The sequence below is a fragment of the Drosophila navojoa genome, chromosome 5 (assembly GCF_054131105.1).
Source record: "Drosophila navojoa isolate 15081-1374.11 chromosome 5, UAZ_NAV_1.0, whole genome shotgun sequence".
Taxonomy (NCBI): Eukaryota; Metazoa; Arthropoda; class Insecta; order Diptera; family Drosophilidae; genus Drosophila; species Drosophila navojoa.
In genome coordinates, this window is record NC_142893.1 from 19,321,444 (window position 1) to 19,342,287 (window position 20,844).

A 20,844-nucleotide genomic window follows, 5' to 3' on the forward strand; every position below is an offset into this window, starting at 1 on the left:
ATATCAATTTGTTATTTGTATTTGCCATTCAAATACACACGCAGAGATATAAATGCCAATACATTTGCACTACATTATCTATGGTTTTATTTATTTTGTTTTTTTTTTTTTTTTTTAAGATAAAAACGAAAAGCAAAACTGAAAAAACGCATTTATAATTTTATAAACTTTGTAGTTGGTCAATGTATATATATATGTATACATATATGTCTGATGTCTGCATGATGTCAGCTGCAAATTGTTTTTCCGTATTTCAAGTTTATATTCAAAATAATAAAAAACAAAAAGAAGCAACAGCATTAAGTACAAATTTTAACTTAATTTATGGGCTGGATGTGTATGTGTGGGTTGCAGTAAATCTATTTAAATAATTCCCGTACAACCAATTCTATTTTTTAGTCTAACTAAAAAGTGAAAAAAAAACACAAGTATATATATGTGTAGATGGGGAGAAACTTTTAAACAGCGCCAGCCAGCGCCCACACAAATAGAACCAGCAAAGCGGACGTGTTGAACATCGAATAGAATAAATACCTATCTCTCTCTCTACACATATATATAGAGATAGATATGGATACGGATTCAGATAGACAGATATATAGATACGCAGCTAGTGCTGCTGGGCATGTCATTGACGCAGTTCTGGATATACTGAGAAATTTATGGGCAGTTTCGGTGTGTGTGGAAAGCGCTTACAAAAATAAACCTGCCTACAGCAACTAAGTAGTGCGCGAGCTTTTATGAATGTGGGCCAAGAATGATCGAAAAACGATATCGATGACTCGATGACAACAGCATCCGATGACCTACAAACAACCTCTAGGCTACATGCATGGCCATGCGTATACCTGATTTCAGGATATTAATTAATTGCTAATTGAGGCTGCGATTAAAAGCAGATTAATACATTACGCCAGAGGCCCGAAGAAAAAACATTAAAGATTCGACGAAACCCAACAACAATAAATAATAATAAAAAGTAAAAACGAAACCAAATGATGCAAATTGCTTTGGAGGCAACAGACAACAACAAAAATGAAAGAAAACAAAATCAAAAACCAAAAAAAAAAACAAAAAGCAAACCAAACAAGTTCAACAAGTTTTAAGTCTTGTATTAAATTTGGTTTTTGGTAATGCTTGCCTTTTGCTTTTCTTTTGTGTGTATTTTATTATTTTTTGAAGGTTAAACGGAGAGAGCGAGAGAGTGAGTGAGAGCGGTAAAGAGCAGCTGAAACAGAAATCGAAAACTGTTAATTTTTATAGCTGTTAACACACACTCACTAAATATTTGCATTCACATATTCATATTCGTATTCATCTGTATTTATGTAAGCTGTTCCAACAAAAAAAACAAAACAATACGAAACAAAAGGAAAATATAATAATAAAAAAAAGCTACAGCTGCTGCGTCTGCTTAAAATCGAGTCGAAAATTGTTCCACATGCGAGAACAATTAACCGCCAACAATTACAAGTCGCTTCCACATACACATACACATATTTATATGTATATACAAACATATATACATATGTATATACTTGTATATGTATTTGCATAACCTTAAAAATATCGCTAGAGATTGAGCTCAATGGAATGTTTGTATGGAAAATCAACTATCTGCGGAATAGATCTCTATCTCTTACTTCAACTATAATCTTAGATAATAAATGATTAGTCGATTTACTATCATCAATCAATTTTTCATTATCAACATTTGATTTGTGGTTTATTTTAACCATACAAAATCAAATTGGGACATCGCAAATCCCTAACAGAAATTTTTATCGAAATAAATTTATCGATAAGTCTTATTTCAAATCAAATTGTTTCAAATAATGATCAAAGAATGAAATCATAAAACATTCTTATGCTTACTTTAACAACATCGTGTCCTTTTATATATCGATAATTAATGCGATTAATAATTAAATGAAATAAATTAAACAAAGTCCTCATTAAAATACTTCGATTGATTCGCTTGATTAAAAACAAATTAGTTAGAATTAATAAAATAAAGAAAATATTTAAAATAATTGTTTTTTAAGTTATCGATATACATAGTTTTTATTCACATCATGAAAATTTCTAAAATGTTACAGCTATAAGTCTTTAGTCATACAACCAATAACAATTCAATCGATAACATGTGCTATGCTCTTGTTATCGATAACATGTGCTATTCTTTTGCTATCGATAACATGTGTAAACTATTCCACACCAAATTTCGTTATTCAATTAGTTATTTCTTCAGCTGCGACGCCTAACCCACATGCCCCACATTTTATACCGCTGCGGAATGGAGAGCGCGCTTCGCTGATAAGAGCCGATGACGCCGTCATCATCGACGGGCCGCGACTGTTGGCAGCTTGTTGTGAAAAGTCATTATTTCATATGTGTAATGTGTGCTTAATATTTGTACTCTAGGTTTTTTCTTTCCTCTCTTTTATTTTGTTTTTGTTTTTGTTTTTGTTTTTAGATATGGGACTCACTTGAAACGCACTCACCAACTCGTGTATATATTTGTTGTTACAAGTAGAGTACATACTGCATATACGGCCACATATAAGCGAAACACATATAGGTTCTCCAACCGAATCGGAGCAAGTGATTAGAGTCAGCCCGGCTCCAGGCAACCGAAAGCTGACTAACAAAATGCAATTGCCGGTATCCGTGTGGCCCGCATCATGGCCGCGATTCGCACACAGTTGACTCTTGGCTATTTTTAAAGCCCTCACATAATCGCGGCCGCCATGGAAATGGGAAACGAGCGAACGCGAACGCCTTGCGGCAACAACTCCCAATGAGTGTTTGTTGCGCTGCCCTCGAAGCCGTAGCAAGGCGCGCCGCGCAACGGTCAGTAACCGCTCTGTTGCAACACTATACAACATAAGCCCCCGCCGGTCAGCTCGGCGACCCACCCTGCCCTGCTGTGACACACATCAAGGTGGAAGAAGCGAAAATAAAAAAATAATAATATAAGCTCAAACAATGAAGCCCCAGCGAAAAGGGCGAGAAAGCTCAGTGCGGCTTCCACTGTTGCTGGCTATCAATAAATGCGATTAGATAAAAGTTAAACACCAGAGCTTATATGGCTGCCACGCCACCACGCCCACACACACCAGCCCACCCCAAACCAATCAACCCCTGCACTCCGTTTGATAAGCACTTGCAACTGCAAGCAACAATTTACATAAATGTCAAAGTGTTTGCTGCGTAACAGAATGGCTGTAACATCTCTGTTAAGTGCATCATCAGCGTGATCATTACTATTTGTAATCGTCATTAGTTTGATTAGCATTATCATTAGCTGCTGCTGCTGCTCAGCTTATGTCATGCTGGGGAGAGTCGTGGGCGCTATCTGCTTCTTCACCTGAAGCGTAACTAAAGCAACAGCAAAACCGCTCAGAGTTGACTCTAGGCTAATTAATTCTTATTGTCAAACATTGACATGCATAATTAATTTAGCATTTCTCAACGCGTGGGCCCAACGACAGCAATCTGTCTACGTCGATTAGCTATTCGCCAGACGACGACCGTAACTCTATTTTGGGTACATCATATCTGTACATCACTGTAAATGTACATATGTAAATAGATATTATGGTCTGGCCTGTTGTAATTGGGCAAAAGTGTTAAGTTTCGATCAGCAGCCACGGAGTCTATATAAAGCATGGAGGCGGACCACGTAAAACGTGCCGAAAGCGTAAACAATGCCGGAATGAAGCGTTAAACTCTAGCGAATCGCGAATGCAAATGCCACAGAATGATTCAGGCCAAACGCTGGAAACTGGAGCATCAAAATATTAAACAAATATACGACTATATATACATCCGACAAATGGCTATGAATCGTCCGATTTGATTCGGTTTAGCAGATGCGTGTTTATATAATTTCGATAGATATATATATTATATATATACAGAATTGGAAATATATTTATAAACTATTATTTATAATACCACTTTATTGATTTAGGGGTTTATCATCCAAATTCTTTGCGACTGTGACATTCACTATTAATCGGTTTTTCGACTTTGGCAGGTAGCTCCCAATATCTAATCTAATCGGAAGAGTAAGGCATTTTTTCAATTAATTAAGACATTTATATATGAATTTTTTAATTATTGACCGTCACGTCTGTCGCACTACGCTATAAACAAAATGAAAATCTTGAGCGTCAGCTAATTACGTCAGAGTCTAAAATCTGTATGTATAATTTTTGTTTCTTTGGGGCGCACAGCAATCAAGCGAGAGCAAATCGAAACCAGAGGCAAATAATAACATATTTCTGAAATGCCAACGGCAAAGCAAGTTATACGAAGAAAGAGCAACAGAGAGAGGGAGAGAGCATCACTCTCCCTCTCATACACACTCACTCTCTCTTTCTCATTTGCTTATGAAACATGCACTCATCTAATACATTTTGGCAGACTCTAAACTTTTGCTTATCTTAAAATACACACACACACACACACACACACACACATGGAGCGAAGAGCGACAGCCAACTAAATATTAAAATTTGGTAGCATAAACAATTTCTCACACACATTTTTGCCTAATTCATTTCATCTTTTTTCTATCATTTTTCATAAAAATAACTAAAAGAGAAACGAGCGAGAGAGAGAGAGAGAGAGGGAGAGCTTATAAAATTATAATTAAAATTTTCTCAAGTGCGTTTGAATAATGTGACGCGCAGCAAATGAAATTGAATTAAACTTTGAACTAATTTGTTTAAGCAGCTTGCAGACAGCGGCCCCAACAGTTGTGCCACGCCCACAGCCCGCACGCCTCAAGGGAGCGCGAGATAGACAGAGAGAGAGGGAGAGACAAAAAGGTTAAGCAATCAATTTCGCTTTCAATTGATCTCAATTTAGCATGAAATGGGCAACGGGTCGACGCTGAGCACGCTGTCCCAGCTAAGGGTTAAAAGGCAGCGCTGCTTATATAAGGCAAATGCAGAGCGTTGTTATTAGTTGTTGCTGCTGCTGCTGCTGCTGCTGCATTTGGCTGCCAAAAATTTCATGCACGAAAAACTTATTTTTGGTGGCGACGTTTCCAAAATGCAGACCGCATGGGCAAAGAGGGCGGCACGTCGAGGGGCGTGTGTGGGGGGAGCACGGGGCGGAGCTTTGGGGACAGCGTGCTGCGATGCGATGCGCCGCACAGCTGCAGGCAGATATATCCAAAAATGTACAACAGCTGCCGGCTGGCTCTTTGGGCCAGAGGCCGCAGATGCACATAAAGGGAAGAACCACGTTGAAATATATTTTTCAATTTATTTTTGGGTTTTATTTCTTTTTATATACATGTATGTAGTATATAAATACAGATATAAATATAGATAGCAATTTAAATATATATGTATATGCAAATATTTATACACTTGTTGCGAACATATTCGGGCAGGTTTTCTTCAACATAGTACTACTGTACTTCAATTCGAAAAGCCGTTTAGTTAGATTTACATATATTTTTTCCTCTGAAGCCATATTAAATCAAATTAAATTTCTTGACGCCTCCAGCTGTATGAAATAATATTTGTTAGCCTGTTTTTCGATCATGCTTTCAACCCATTTGCTTTTTGACTCGTTGAGAGGCAGCAACAACAGCAACAACAACACCAACGAAAGCAACAACTTGTGTTATTTTTAGCACAACGACGAGCACATGTTTCAAAATATCAAAAAGTGAGCAACAAAACTGAGGAAGATGAAGAAGAAGCAGCAGCAGCAGAGAGAAATATAAAAATAAAAAGCGAGCACGAACAATTTTTGATAGAAACCAAAATGTTTATGCGCCGCAGAAGAAAGAAAACAGACAATGCCAGCGCATTGATATTAACCAAAGAATCTTACAAAAGTTTCGAAAGAAACATGAAGACAGAAGAGAAATTTCTCTATTCTAAAATCCAATTTATAAACCCCGACAAAATTTCTAAACAGAATTTCTATGACTAAGCGAAGCCTTTCAAATCGAATTTCAAATTTAATAATCCATTTCTTCCACAGTAAATATTCAGTGTTGTTAAATGCATAAAGGTCTTTCCGCCCAACAAGTTCGCATTTCTTATTCTAGTTTATTTGGCATTCAATTGCATAAATGAACTAGTTCTTTTGCAATGAATGAACCCAAGTGAAAACTTGGCCAACTTTTGATAATATCACAGTGTGACGCTTCAGTAAATTTTCGAGTGCAATGAAAACAAAGTTTTGATTGGGGAAATATTAGGAAAGAGCATGGCAGAAACTCCATTCGGATAATTAACTATGAAATTAGTTTGTAACTAACTTCACTTTCGACACACACACACGCACACACACACTCACTCACTCACTCACTCAAATCGAGTAACGAAAGACAATTGAAAAAGCAAAAACGAAAAAAACACCAATTAGACAACATTTATAGCATTTTTTTATGCACTTTAAGCGAATCGAAATTATTTCCTTCAAGTTGTGCAATTATTTGGCTGCCTGTTGTTCAGTTGTGCGCATTCGAAGTGCAATTAGTTATATAATTTGCCAGTTGCAAGCAAATTTAATTAAATTTCTTAAGCTTTTGTGGCTTGAAGTTGGTTGGCCATAAAAGTTTTAAGTTGACTTCAATTGACATCAGTTTTATTCTGCTATAATTTGCTAATATATATTGGTATTGGTATTTTAAATTCCTTTATTATAAAAATAATTAATAAATATATTTTTAAGCTTAAGCTCTTGAGAGAATATTTTCAAAGACTTTGCTAATAAAAATTTACCTCTGATTTCTCTACACATAAGTGTTGTATAACGCGCTAAAAAATGCGCAAATTTTTACTCAATAAGTGTGCAAAAATTGAATTAGAAATACAATTCATATAATTAAATTACAATTCACAATGCATAAAAAATGTTTAAATATTTTTTATATTATTAAAAATAATAATAAAAAGTATTAAATTTTTGTTATGTGTTTTTTATAATAGTAATAAATAATAATAAGCATATGTATACATTTATTGTATATCTATTTATTCTAGTGCTTTCAATCTCTCTCAACTACGTCTCTTCAGCCTCAGCTCTTGCTTAAGACAAATTATTATTGCAATTCGCATAGCTCAAATTGATGTTTGAAGTGATCTGATTTCTTGAAGCGCTAAAGCCACAAAATCCCGTCACTGAACTCTGAACTGCTTCACCTCCCTCTCTCTCTCTCTCTCGCTCTCTTCGTCTATCTGTGCCTTTCAGCTCACTCAACGTATTTGGCGCATCATTCAAATGGCAATTTCAAATGTCGTCGCTGGCAGTTGAAGAGCTCACAAAATTTGTCCAGTGACTTTCAAGTTTTGTTGAGGGCGGCGAAGAGACAAAGCGACTGAAGTAAAATTTGTATGGAAAGCTTCATGGCAAAGCTATCGATATTTATTTATTGTTTTGCTTGGGGTGAGACAAAGAGACAGAGAGAGAGCGTAAGAGGAGAGAACGCTGAGCAATATACCATATTTGCTGTAAGAGTTTGGCATGACTTTTTAGTCGAAAAATCGAATCGATTAGTCATGCCAAGTCCTCAGACTTGAGAGTTTTTTTTTGGTCTCGGGCCTCACCTCTCACATTTTAGTTGAGCTTGTCGGTTTTTTTTTTTTCCTACTTTTTTTTTTTTGCTACAGTATTGGGCTTCATTTTGCTTCTTGAAAGACGAATATCGGCATTCAGCAGAGACAAAGCAATTTATGTGGCATTTTCCAAGCGATTTCGTTGGCTCATTTATTAAATTTAGACAGAGTATTGGAGAGGTACATATATGAAGACATATATGCATATATAACATAAGAGTATGTATGTGATTATGGATGGGAAGTGTCAGATATTCATCTTTTGCTTTCTTTCTTTCTTTCTTTCTTTCTTTCTTTCTTTCTTTCTAGCGAAGCGCTAATTCGATTTGCCGCCTTGGAAATGTAAACAAAAATAGATTACAACAAATTTGAGCAGAAATCACATGTGGAATGAATATATATTTATGTGTAAATACATATATATTTGCATATGTATGTATTATGTATTACAGTGAGTCTCGAAAGAGCACATAAATTTCATGTTTACGAGTTGAAGTAACGCCAGAGGCTAAGGAATCAGAACCAGAAACGACTCGGCTCGGGCTCGACGACAAAGGCCGTCAGTGCAAAAAAAAAAAAAAAAAAAAAAAAAAAAAAAAAAAAAAAAAAAACACACAAAAAAAACGTGACTTTTCATAACAAAAATAAAAAACAACAACAACAGTGCTGAATATCTCGCGTTAACATCTCGCGCTAAGTAAAGCAAAAAGTAAAAAATAAATAAAAGTAAATACGAATAAAATAAAAATAAAAGACAAAATTTATGACACGCCGACGCTGCGATACGCTTTAGCTAAAGATTTTTTGTAGACGAAAACTATATATATAAATAAATATATAATATATATATATACAAAGTCAAAGCTTCTATAACTCATATAACTCAATAGCTCAACTCTAGCTGTAGTTCAGTCGATATTATGTAATGCTTACAAATTGTTATTACATTGCATATAGAGTTAAAGTATTGCCGAGGGGCATTGTAGGACGAAAAACTTATCTTTAGATAGCAAAACTTATCGATTGTTGCTATAAAGTTTTTACTAGATTTTAAAGTAATATTATAAATCTCCATATATACATGAACTCAGCCAAGTTCCTGACAAACCCCATAAAACCTACGTGTAGAGAGAGAAAAGAGTAAAACATGATGGAACGAACGAATTTGTAGCCTAGGCCTTGCTTGCTCTTTACATACGAATAAAAATTGCGAAATTTGCATTCAATTTAAGCATGATTTGCTTGTGTGTGTGTGTGCGTGGGTGTCAGTGTGTGGCCAACTTAAAATTCAACTCAGTTTGTAGAGCGCTTCACAAGCCAAGTTTTTGAACTTAAATAGAACTCGCCGGGTCCAAATGATTAATTAATAATAAAGTTCGTAAAACTGCGAAAGATGACTTCATATTTGTCTATAAGTATGTAATATACATATCTACATGTACATACATATACGGCGGTGCTATACATACACACACATATGTGTATGCCATATAAGTATATTTACACATTTATTGGTATTATTTCGGCCTTTTTTGCTGATAAACTACATTTTAATAGCTCGCACAGTTCATTAGCCTTCGCGAACGAGAAGACAGCGCAGAGCAGCGCCGCGGGCCAAAAAGTTGTTCAGATATTTTTTGTTTTTCGATTTGTATAATTATTATAAGAAGTTAATGCCTTAGAGAAAAACCAATTAAAGTAACAAAGTTCAAGTGAACTTCATCAAAGATATATTCGATTCAAGAGATTCAGTCAAGAAATTGTTTCAGCTTGGATTCTTTGGATTGAAACTAATTTACAATAGAGTTCAAAATCTATAATTTCAATATTATTTTTAAACACTTTCTAGATATACATTTAAAAGAATTTCTTTGTAATTTAGATGTAATATTGAAAATATTTATCTCAATTGACTTTTGGACTTTCATAAAAATAATATTTGTTAATAGCAAATAAAAAAAATAAATAAAAATAAAATGATAAGACAAATGTAAAAATTTATCTAACATAGTCTTTTGATTTTTCTAATAAATATTTGAATTTTTGTATTACTTTTATTTCAAATGATTTTATTTTATATTATTTCAATAGAAATCTGTGCAGTTAAATTATTTAGGTGACAAAAACCACAAGAAAAACCACTGAATATAAAAAAAGGAAATTTAAGCATATTTCAATTCAATATGCAGGAAAATATCTTTTGTAGTAAAGCTCCAATTGAAATCCTCCTGTGTGTATTACAAATTAAAATTGTTTTTAAACTTGCAAATTATTGCGGAAATGAAGTGGTACTTCTTTTATAAAATGTTGAAGAAGAAACTATAATTTAATTTAATTTAATTTTGTTCTTTAATGTCTTTTAATGAAATACCACTTCATTTCAAATTCGAATTTTAAATTTTAAAAGAGTTATAAATATCTATTCTATCAATTTAATATAAGTATTTGTTCACATGAAACTAATGCGTTAACATACTGACAAATTATTAAATTTTTAAATAATAATTGTAGCTGAGACATATGTAAAAAAAATAATAATAATAATAAATAAATAAACAATTTTTAATACACATGTGACATAAGAGAACCATTTTTTTTTTTTTTTTTTAATTAAAATTAATGTTAAAATATAGCACTGGCTGCTGGGGCCTTCGACTTGGGCAAATTAAATAAACTGTAAACAAAATATGGGAAGCTATAATCGAAAATCGTTTCTAATAAGCCTAACATATGTTCAGCTTAATTTTTGACCACACTTAACAATATTTTGAAACTTTTGTTTTACTACAAGTATAAACACGACGAAACTAATTTCAACATTTGTGGAACTTAATTTTAAGCACTCTTTGAAAATATTGTCAATAATTTCAGCAACTCGACGAAAAGCTCAAATATAAATTTACTTCAAGAGAAAACAAAAATAAGCCACTTTTCAATTGTGGGTAAAACTCTGGGCATTAGTAATAAAGGGGGAAACTTTTTTAGACACGTGTGAATAAATAATTTAGATGTGAATTAAAGCTAAATAAACACCTTGAGAAGCAGCTGATGATGCGATGCGATGCGATGCGATGCGCTTCAATTTGATTCGATTCTCTCCGCTGTTCCTGTTGTTGTTGTAGTTGCGAATTTCGTTTGGTTTGCTGTTAGAATTTGTAACTTCTTTTGCACACACTTACACACAGTCACACGCGCACGGAGCAGGCTGAGTGTGGCCTAGAGCGGGACAGCAATAGTGAGGGAGGGAGGCAGAAGAGAGCAAGCGACAGCAGAAGAAACGCGTTTTTTTCGGGCTTTTTACTGGATATTATTTTTCTTGCTTTGTGGTTTTGCTGACTTTGCAGTTGTTGTTGTTGCTTTTGCTTTATGGCTGTTACTGCGCTGCTTGACGTGACGTCATTAAAATGCCGGCAAACACATAGAACTTGACTTGAAGCACACTTTATTCCGTTCACTGCGCTCCGCTCTGCTCAGCTCAGCTGCGACGAACTATTCGTTTTCTTTCTCTTCAACTGACACCAAAGGCAAAATGAAGCGAGACACTCGCACACACAGGCACATAGGCACAACTGACTAACTAACGCACACACATAGACAGACTGCGGCGACAGACAGAGGCGAGAGGCACACGCACGCACGCACCTATACACGTATAGACTTGCACGCGGAGACGTCAAAAATTGACAGGCACAACACAACAACAACTACGGCACAACAACTACACACGCACACGTTCACACGTACACAATCACCGAAAAAAAGTCGCTTCGCGCTTCGCTTTGCTTTTTTGTTGATAAAAAATACACAGACGAATATTCTTTTATTTTGTTGACAGCTGTTTGGTTCGTTGTCGTTGTTGTTGTTGTTACTGCTGCTGTGGTTGCTGTTGTTGTTATCGTTGCGGCTGTTGAAACGCGCGCGATTTTCATAAAATGTTGTTAATGTTGCTTCTTGAATTGTTTAATAATGTTGCATAATTTATTGCTTATTTTCTTGACTGTTTTTCATTTACGTGATTTATTTTTCGTATATTTTCTTGTTTTTTCTTCCTTTTTTTACGTATATTACTCAACACTTATTTCGGTTAATTTTCCTCTTTTTACTTTATTTTTAATACTACGAGCAAGGCAACTCTGCACGATTTTTATTACATTTAACACAATGAATTATTTTGGTATTTATTATTATTATCAAATTTTGGGTTATTTTGAATTAGATGTGACAGCGCTTGTTGGTAGCTGCGTTTAGCTCTCTTGTACAGAAATTCTAAAAATTTATTAACAAAATGCGACACACACGTCCGCCTTGCTCGGTGTTGTTTTTGCTTCTGGTCGTACGCTGTTAGGGCGCTGTTATGCACCAAAAATTCCAATCGGCCACAGCCAAAACAGCCACAACGACAGCGACGGCGAGCGCTGCTCTCTCTTGCTCTCTCACGCTCTCTGCATGGTTTCGTCTGCAACGGCGGAGTCCAGTGCCCAACGTCTGTTGCTCTTATTGGCTCACATATATACTCTGCTGGAGTACGAGCAGCCACGAGAGAGTGAGTGGGACAGAGCGAGAGCTAGCGAGAGTGCCGCTGTTAAGTTAAGAGCGCGTCACAATTGAGCGAGCGCTGGAGTGGCTCGTGCAAAGAATTTGAGTGAGTTTTTCAAAGCAGCTGACTTCACAAGGGTTCAGCAGTCAAAGGAGCAAAGCGATTTCACCGAGTTAAACTTGAGCCAGAACCACCAAAACAGCACTCAAAGTGCAAGCGGCAGCTGTTAATTAGCACAGTTATTATATAGCCATGCAATGTTAATATATTAACAGTACATTCATACATTTCTAGCTGTTTTACTGTATATGCATAAATTTAACTGCACAGAAATTAAAAAAGTCCTCAAAGTCACCTTCAGAAATAGTTCAATATTTCAAAATGCACTCATATTTAGTTTTCTATATATAAATATTTATAGCCATGCAATGTTTCAGTTTGACATTTCAATGGGCGCCCAAAAATAGCCCAAAAACCAAAAAAAGAAAAAGAAGAGCTAAAAGCCATAAGTACCGTTCATTTCATTTCATCTCAGTGCATACAGATTTTGACATTTCTATGTCATAAATTTAACACACACACACACATACTCATTGACACCCCCACAGAGAATAAGAGGCCATTAGAAGATATAAACATAAATTTATTTATTTATGTCTTATAAAAGGTGAATGTAAATTGATTGGAAATGGCAGCAAGAGCAGCCACAACAGTAGCTGTTAATTCACAGGGCAGCCAAAGCGAATGCTGTTAACAATCAGAGCAACAACAACAGTGAAAGCAGGCACAGAAGAAAAGATTTGAAGAGAGCGCCAGAGCCAAAGTCTTGGCAGAGGGAGTGAGAGCGAGTGATGGAGAGGAGGGAACGCGAGCGAGAGATCGCAACGCCCCCGCAGCGCCCAGTCACTGCTCTTGTTTATCGTTTTTATTCTTCTACAACATTAGAAGTTCCTTGTCTGTGTGTGTGTGCGTGTATGAGAGAGTGCTATTTATAAAAACGTTTTGGAAATGTGAGTTTGTTGTAGTCAAAGTCAATGTGGCCGACCACATGGAAGCTGGAACGATTGTTGTTGTTGCCTCGAGGGCAAGTGAAAGGTTGAGCGTGCTGGCGTACCGTTGTCTAAGAAGCAAATCTTGCACACACACACACACACACACACACATGTACACTAAGCCATATGCACTAAGCCACCTCTGCACTCATTCATTATGCAAAAGTAAAGCAGCGAAAGAAGACTAGCAAAAAGAAATGAGCAGACGATTTTTACTTATGCCGCATTTGCAGTTGGGCACATGCCAACACACACACACAAGTACACACACACACATGCACACAGAGCGAAACATAACTGGAGTATGGCAAAAGCAGCACAAAAGTTTTCAATGCACACAGATACACACACACATACATATGTATATATGTATGTATATATACATATATGCACATGGGAAGCTGCTTGGCCAGGCAGCAAATGCTTCAAAATCGAAATTGAAATTGAAATCGAGATCATTTGCTCGGTTAGCAACAAATGTAAATTAGTTGACAGCTGCTTCAGGAATAACTGGCTATTAACTGGTTTTGCTTAGGCAAGTCTTAATGAGTTTGCGTCTTGCAATTGCTTAAATTTTTTTTTTTTTTTTGGAAATATAACATTAAAATAAAAAAATTGATAATTAAAAAAAGAAATAAATAGAAAAGTACATTTTTTTTTAATTTAAATTGAGTTTCTAAACATGTAATGAAAACTTCAATCCCAATTGCCTAACCAATCTAATTGCACTTAACAAAAAAGAAATTATATCAGACTTCGTACTTTTATAAACTTTTAATGATCTTAAGTAATTGATATTCTAAACACAATTCGCATCACGTTTTTAATAAATTGAAATTACATATATTATAACAAAAATTATAATTCTTTATAAACACGTAAAAAAAATTCAAGTTCGAATATAAATTTATTTATTTTCCTTATAAAATCTCCATAGAGGTTATGAAACTACCGAGATAAATGGTTTGGAAACCCATAGCAAGATAAGAAATTAGCTCCAGAAAATACATTTTTTTGTTATCTCTATATAAATTGAATCTGTAAGAGCTCCCGCTTCAATTGCAAAAAAAAAAAAATCATAACAAATTATCAAATTATCTCAGACCTCGTACGTATCTCGTTTCTATTTGATGATCTTAAGAAAATAACTCGAAGCAAAAACAAAGTAAAAACGCCTACAAAGCACTTGACAAGATCATTAACTGAACGTTTGTCGGCTGTGTCGCTGCGGCTGGCGTTGTGGGTTGCTCCGGGGGTCAGTTGGTAGAAACAGCTACAGACAGAGATACACACAGACTCCACAGAAACAAAAAAAATGAAACTTGAAAAAAAAAAAAACAAGACTTGAGTTGGAGGGGAGCGGGGAGACTGGCAAACCGGTTTCAGGCAAAATCAAAAGTTGCGCAGACGCAGACGTCGCTGTCAGCGTCGGCGTCTCCGTCGCAGCTGACCGAACTGAAGCTGGGTATTGGAACAGCGCATAGGTGCGGAGTAGGGGAGCCGAGGGGCCAGAGCGGAAGAAGGAGCACAAAAGCAAAATGTTAAAGTTTCGCCCGTCGATCGCTGTGGATGCTGTGGAAGTACAAAAGTAAATCACGCAAATGTTGACCGGCAGCAGCGGCAGCAACGGCAGCAGCGACAGCAACTGGAACTCGTTTTGTACTGCACCTTTTGTGCCTGTTCCAAGAACGTGTTCAAGGCTTTGCCAGGGTGTGCCTGTCTCTGTGTATGTGTGTGTGCGACCAAAAAAGGAAAAGGAGGTCGCAAAGGTAGCGCAAAAATGAAGAATAAGAAGTATAAAGTAAGCGGCAAGCGCACAGGGATTGGCGCATTGAAGGCACGAGGCGAGTGCGAGGGAGATGGACTGAGCGAGCAATAGGAATAGGAATTGAGCGTTAGGCTACGCCTCTCCTATTCTAATTGGAGCGACTCCCGCTACTAATGCCATTCAAATCAGAATGAGTCTTCATTAGGTGACGGCTCACACGCGATGCAAAAGAGACCGGCGAACCGAACGTCTGCATATTAATTTAACATAGCTAAAAACAATAGCCGCAGCAAACCAGTTACCAGAGAGAGAACGAGAGCGCGAGAGCGAGATGGAGTGATCACCATAAAGAATCAATAACAGAGCCAGACGAAACGCCGATGACGTCGTCCTCGTTGATTATATGCATGCAAACACACACACGCACACAAACAACCGGGCATACGCATACACGCATGCAAATATGTGTATGCAATGTGTGAGTCAGCTTCCAGACGTCGAAAGATCACAGTTAACAGCTAGACAGCCATACGCTCTGCTGTCACACACACACACACACTCTCTCTCTCTCTCTCCTCTCTCTGCTTAACTATTTCTGTTAAGCTCTTGCGCCTACGCACATGTGCGCCAAGACGACTGGAGAGTCAGTCTTATTGGAACTACGATCTCTGATCGGCAGAAGCTCAGTGTCACACTCTTCACAGCCAACGAGTGACATTCGCTGCGCTCTTGAGTCGTTTGCGCTCGCTGCGAGTGTGATATGCGTGTGCGCCAACTCAGTGGCCAGACTGTTCCCAGTTTTGTGTGAGTGCGAGCGGCGGCGCTGCTGAGTGAGAATCAAAAAGAGAACATAAACGATTTTTACTCATTCTGTTTGTGCTACTCAGGAATCTAACCGTTACGCATTGCATACTTTGAGGTGTTTAAGAAGCGCGATTAGTAATTCATTTAATATTGAAATGTTTGATTTAATTTGTATAATAATTAAACATTAAATTCGTTTAGAAGCAATTTTATTTTAAAAATATTTGGACGGAAGAGGTTTCAATAATTAAAGTTCTTCAGTAAACAGGTCGCTGTTAACTTTATAAATTTAACATGGGTTTAGCTGCTATGTTAGCATGACCGCTGTTAACGAACGAAATTAACATTTTACTCTTACGACTATTTGAAGTTTATCGCAATTATTTATATAAAAGTTCGTAACTGCAAATCAATTCGATTCGATTCGAGTCGATTCCGTTCGTCTTTAGCTTGAACTCTTTCCGAACCCAAAGAGCTGATTTCAATTATAGCCAATTAAGCGAGAAAGGACTTGAACAGAAAGAAATAAAACAAGAAAACCAACAGCAACAACAACAACAAAACTTGCAACATTAGAGAGAGATGATACCAGCTGCAGGCAATCAATACACCAACCCGTCCCGTCTCAGCCCACCTGCTCACACCTTGACTGCATTTTTGGCTGCTTCTGCAAAGGATAAAAAGTTTTTTTTTGTTTTTATTTTGCTTTATCCACTTTTGTCGGCTGCTGCTGCTGCTGCTTCGCATTTCAATGCGCCGAATGTTAAAGCAAACAAACAAATAAATTAGTGTTCAATCAGCGTAATTTCTTCAACTGGCACGCCCACAACGCCCCCAGACGACAGGCAGCTATCAGCCAAGCGCTTGGCTGCCTTTTGTCTCCCTTTTCGCTCTTGGCTTTCCTCAATTGCATTTCTAGCGAAGTTGCAAGTGGGTGTGGGAGTGGGAGAAGCGAGAGGAGGGTGCTCTGGTATCTGGTTTATACGATTGACTATCCAAACTTTGCACCCACTGTGCAGCCGTTAGTTGTAAGTAATTAAGAGAACTGAGCCAAGCAGACAAAAGCTGGCGAAATTTTCGGTAATTTGGTTAATTTGAATTCGAATGCAGTTGGCCTCGACACGAGCGGGACGGTGGCGGGGTGGCTGCGCAGTCGGGCTGCTTAAAGGTGAGCAGTGCTCGAGCCAGATATAATTGTGCTCAAGTTTTAATTGTTTCAAGTTGAATCTGAAAAGTTTTTGCTATTCTAATCGGATATCGATAATTATCGAAGTGGAAATGCTGCGAAATGGAAGATATGAAGTGAGATATGATAGGGTTCCCCACGATCAACAAAATCAAACTATTCCGTTTAACTAAATTAGTAATAGTCAGAGCTAAGCACAAAGTCTAAACACTATCGATATTTGTCATTGTCGATTGATGGTTGGATGGACTCAATGCAAACAAATTTATGATACGTTTAATAATATTGTACATATTTTATTCCTTGTATATATTTTTGTTTGATATTTTTTATTTTAATTTGTTTATTATACCCTGAACCCATTGAAAATGGGAAATCAGGGTATAATGGTTTTGTTAAAAGTATGTAACAGGCAGAAGGAGGCGTGGCACACCCCACAAAGTATATATATTCTTGATCAGGGCGACGAGCTGAGTCGATTTAGCCCTGTCCGTCTGTCTGTCCGTCCGTCCGTCCGTCCGTCTGTCCGTATGTTTGAACGCGTCGATTTCAGAAGATACAAGAGCTAGAGACTTCAACTTTTTTTTAATATGTCCGTATATATCACGCGGATATCGAGTTTATCACTAAAAAACGATAACTCATTCCGCTACTTTTTTATCGATAAAAAACCTTATCGAAGATCAGTTTAAAAATTATATCTCCTACAAAATGTATATTAAGACGCATGTCATACAATTTCGGTTTTTGTTAAAATTTACCCCCCACCCCCAAATACACCCCCTCACCTTAATCTTTGTAAAAGTCGTATATCAAATACTAGAGACTTGTGCTTCGGTATACACATACATTTAAACAATATGAATACGTTCTGAAAGTTTCATTACGATCGTACGTCTAGAAATTAAATTATTCAACAAATAAGTTCTCCTAATATTGCCAACACTGCAGCGCAACCCAAGCGCAATCGCCTGTATATGTGAGCGTGTGTGTGTGCGTGTATCTGTTTGCATGAGTGCGTGTGTGGGTGCTAATTATTATTGAAATATCAGTTGCTTGTAGGGTTCAGGGGATCTCGTAGTCGAGCAGTCTCGACTAGAGCTTTCTTACTTGTTTTTTTAATGTTGTTTTATATTCCGATAAATCATCGAAAACAGTATCGTTCTTGCTTGATGATTGTATAATCATATTTCAGTTAGTATTAAATCAAGTTACCAGTGTTGCACAATTCTAAAATAAATAAATATTGAATTACAGCAGCTCACAAGATCCCAAGCTTTACTACACTGCACTACAAAAACTAATTTAATACAAGACTTGGCAGAATCTTTGAGCTAAGATTTGATTATATCATTAGAATATGGGAAATTATTTTAACATTCGTCCATCACTTAATCTTCAGCAAAGAGAACACAATATCAGTCTGAAATTTGTTGACTAGTGTCATAAATGCTGATCTCAGCTCTGTTGCAGTGCGAAATATGGAAGGAAGCCCTAAAAGCAAGCAGAAATTCAATTCCAGTTCCATTTAATTTTAATAAATCTGCTTTGATTAAAATAGTAAATACTTTTTTTTTTACTTTGACATAGAAAAAAAAAACTATTTGAAGCAATTTGTCAATGGGCGAAAACGCAACTAGCCAAAGCCAAAGCCAAAGCATAAATAAAAAATAAAGCACCAAGTGTCAGGCGCAAACAAACTGCCCAAAAGCCCAGCACCTGACCAGGCCAGAACGCAAGCCCTGTTTGGCCATGTCTGCGGCTTGCAAATGTGTGTGTGTGTGTGTGTGTGTGTGTTTCGCTTTTAAGCTGCCAAATCCGACAATTAAATTATTGCATGACAAAACATGCGCCGCAAAAATATTCAAAACGCGCCAAAAACAGGATGTAAACAACAACGGACATAAGGACGATGAGCCAAAAACAAACACCCACCCACACACACACACACACATACATGTACAGCTATGCATAGGAAAAAATACTTCCCGAACCGAAACAAATTCATCTTCCGCAAAAAGAGTAGCAGACAAAGCATACAAGCTGAGAAAAACACACAAACACGAGGCTGGCAAAATGTCCCAATAGGATGTAGGGAAAGCGTCACAGGCTACCGGAAAATGACGCGTTAGAAAAACAACAACAGAAACTTGAAAATAGGAAGACAGAAAAAAAATACAAAGAGCAAAAATACAAAATCTATAAAAGAGTTGAAAAAATTATTTTTTTTTAAAGGTGAATACTGAATACCCTTAATGAGATTGCCAAGCCCAAGATTGTCTGACCAAGTCCGTAATTATTTCAGCTGATTTAGCAAATTTGTAATATAAATAATTAATGATTTTATTATGTTAGTATAGCTATATAACTTAAAATTTAATTTAATTTTAATTTAATAATTTAACCTTAATTTTGCTGTTAAAATTTTGTATAGTTTTGTAGGTTTTCATTTTCTTTAATTTATATTTAAATGCAAAATGTAAGTGAAATCTAAAAATAAAGAATAATAATACGAAAATTAATATAGGGAATGGGAAATCATATATTATAATGATAATTAAACAACTGAATAAAATTTGTATTTTTATTTGAATATTTACTTTTTTAGATTTTTTATCATACGAAAAAATTGGCAAATAAAAAGAATGTGAATATGAATTCTTAAAATAAAAACTTAAGTAATTTATTAATTATTAATTTTTTTTATTTAGTTATTTTTTTTTTAATTACAATTTTCCAAATTCAAGTGATAAATATTCCATAGACTGCCCCAAAGTTTAGTTAAACTAGACAAATAAATAAATTAAGATTTTTTCAGCAAATAAATTTCTTGAAAATATTTAATAAATATAAAAATATTTGAAATTTTATCAATCTTATTATTTACTTCATTCAGAGATAAAAGTGATCTTAGGTGATATTGAAACTGCTTTTCTATCCAAGAAATTCATCTACCCACTGCAAAATCCTGTCGTGGCTTATCCTCGTCCTGCAACGACCTTTTGATCCACGATATTTATCTACGCGATGCCAAAGCCTCTCTCGTTGCGAAGGGTACTGAAAATACTGAAGCGAGCCAAGCAAAGCAGTCGCAGTGTGTCCTGGCTGTGGCCAGGCTTGTCTGACATGCATATATGTATACATATGGCCCAGGGCAATAATTTGAAATTCGATTACCATAACCAAGTACTCGGAAAACACAAACAGCTAACGGGCTGCACAGAGGAAAATGGGCGATGCACGTGAAAAGCCAAGAAAAACAAAATGTATTCACTGCGGCCTACGCTCGGCGACTCTCTGCGTGTGTGTGTGTGTTGAAGCAAAAAAAAAAAAAAAAAAACCAAGTTAAAATGGTGAAAACGTTCGTTAAAGACTGCCAGAGAGTCTGAGCGTTGGGTATCGCGGCCAAAAACTGTGGCCAAAAAGCCAAAAAAACCTGAATATATCAGAATTTTTGAGCAAACAAGTCACAAAAAAGTGTGTGTGTGTGTGTGTGTGTGTGTGTGTCCACCAAACTATGACAGACTAAGCACACACACACATACACACGCATGGACAGTGGCACCAAATACCGTTGTTGGCCAAGTGAAAAGCCACCAGCCGCCCTTTAACGCAAACCCACGCTTCACTCGAGTCAAAAAGGTTCTTTGACTACCACTGTGGGTGGTGCAGCTAGTGCGGGTGGTTGAGGTGGTTGAGTTGCCAAAACGACGTTTGATAATTTGCGAAATGGATTCGAAAACAGCGCTGAGTGAAGTGGATGAGCATGGCGGCTGCTACAACCTGCAATAGATTTGAGTGTGACCGTATTTTCATTCGAATTTCAATGCAAGCCATTCAGTCCAAGACAATTAAAATCTATTGATTGAGGCGTCATCTGGAATTCAGCTAAAAATGTAGCAGCC

The 20,844-nt window shown here is 36.5% G+C and overlaps 2 protein-coding genes across 24 annotated transcripts in view; both read right to left on the minus strand.

The window, feature by feature from the left end:
* Positions 1-20,844, minus strand: part of mbl (splicing regulator muscleblind) — a 222,622-nt gene that overhangs the window by 153,036 nt on the left and 48,742 nt on the right. For 13 of the 23 annotated variants that reach the window (XM_089261265.1, XM_089261262.1, XM_089261255.1 and 10 more), the window contains exon 1: positions 10,626-10,826. The exons of 1 other annotated variant lie outside the window; for it this stretch is intronic. The gene's annotated coding sequence lies outside the window, so the exon portion shown is untranslated. Of the gene's footprint in view, positions 1-10,625; positions 11,951-20,844 lie in introns of those variants that run through there. 9 more of the 23 variants (XM_089261271.1, XM_089261260.1, XM_018105880.3 and 6 more) reach the window with 5 other exon arrangements.
* LOC149091153 (uncharacterized) overlaps positions 1-20,844 on the minus strand; it is a 75,448-nt gene that overhangs the window by 48,143 nt on the left and 6,461 nt on the right. The gene's annotated exons all lie outside the window — the stretch shown is intronic.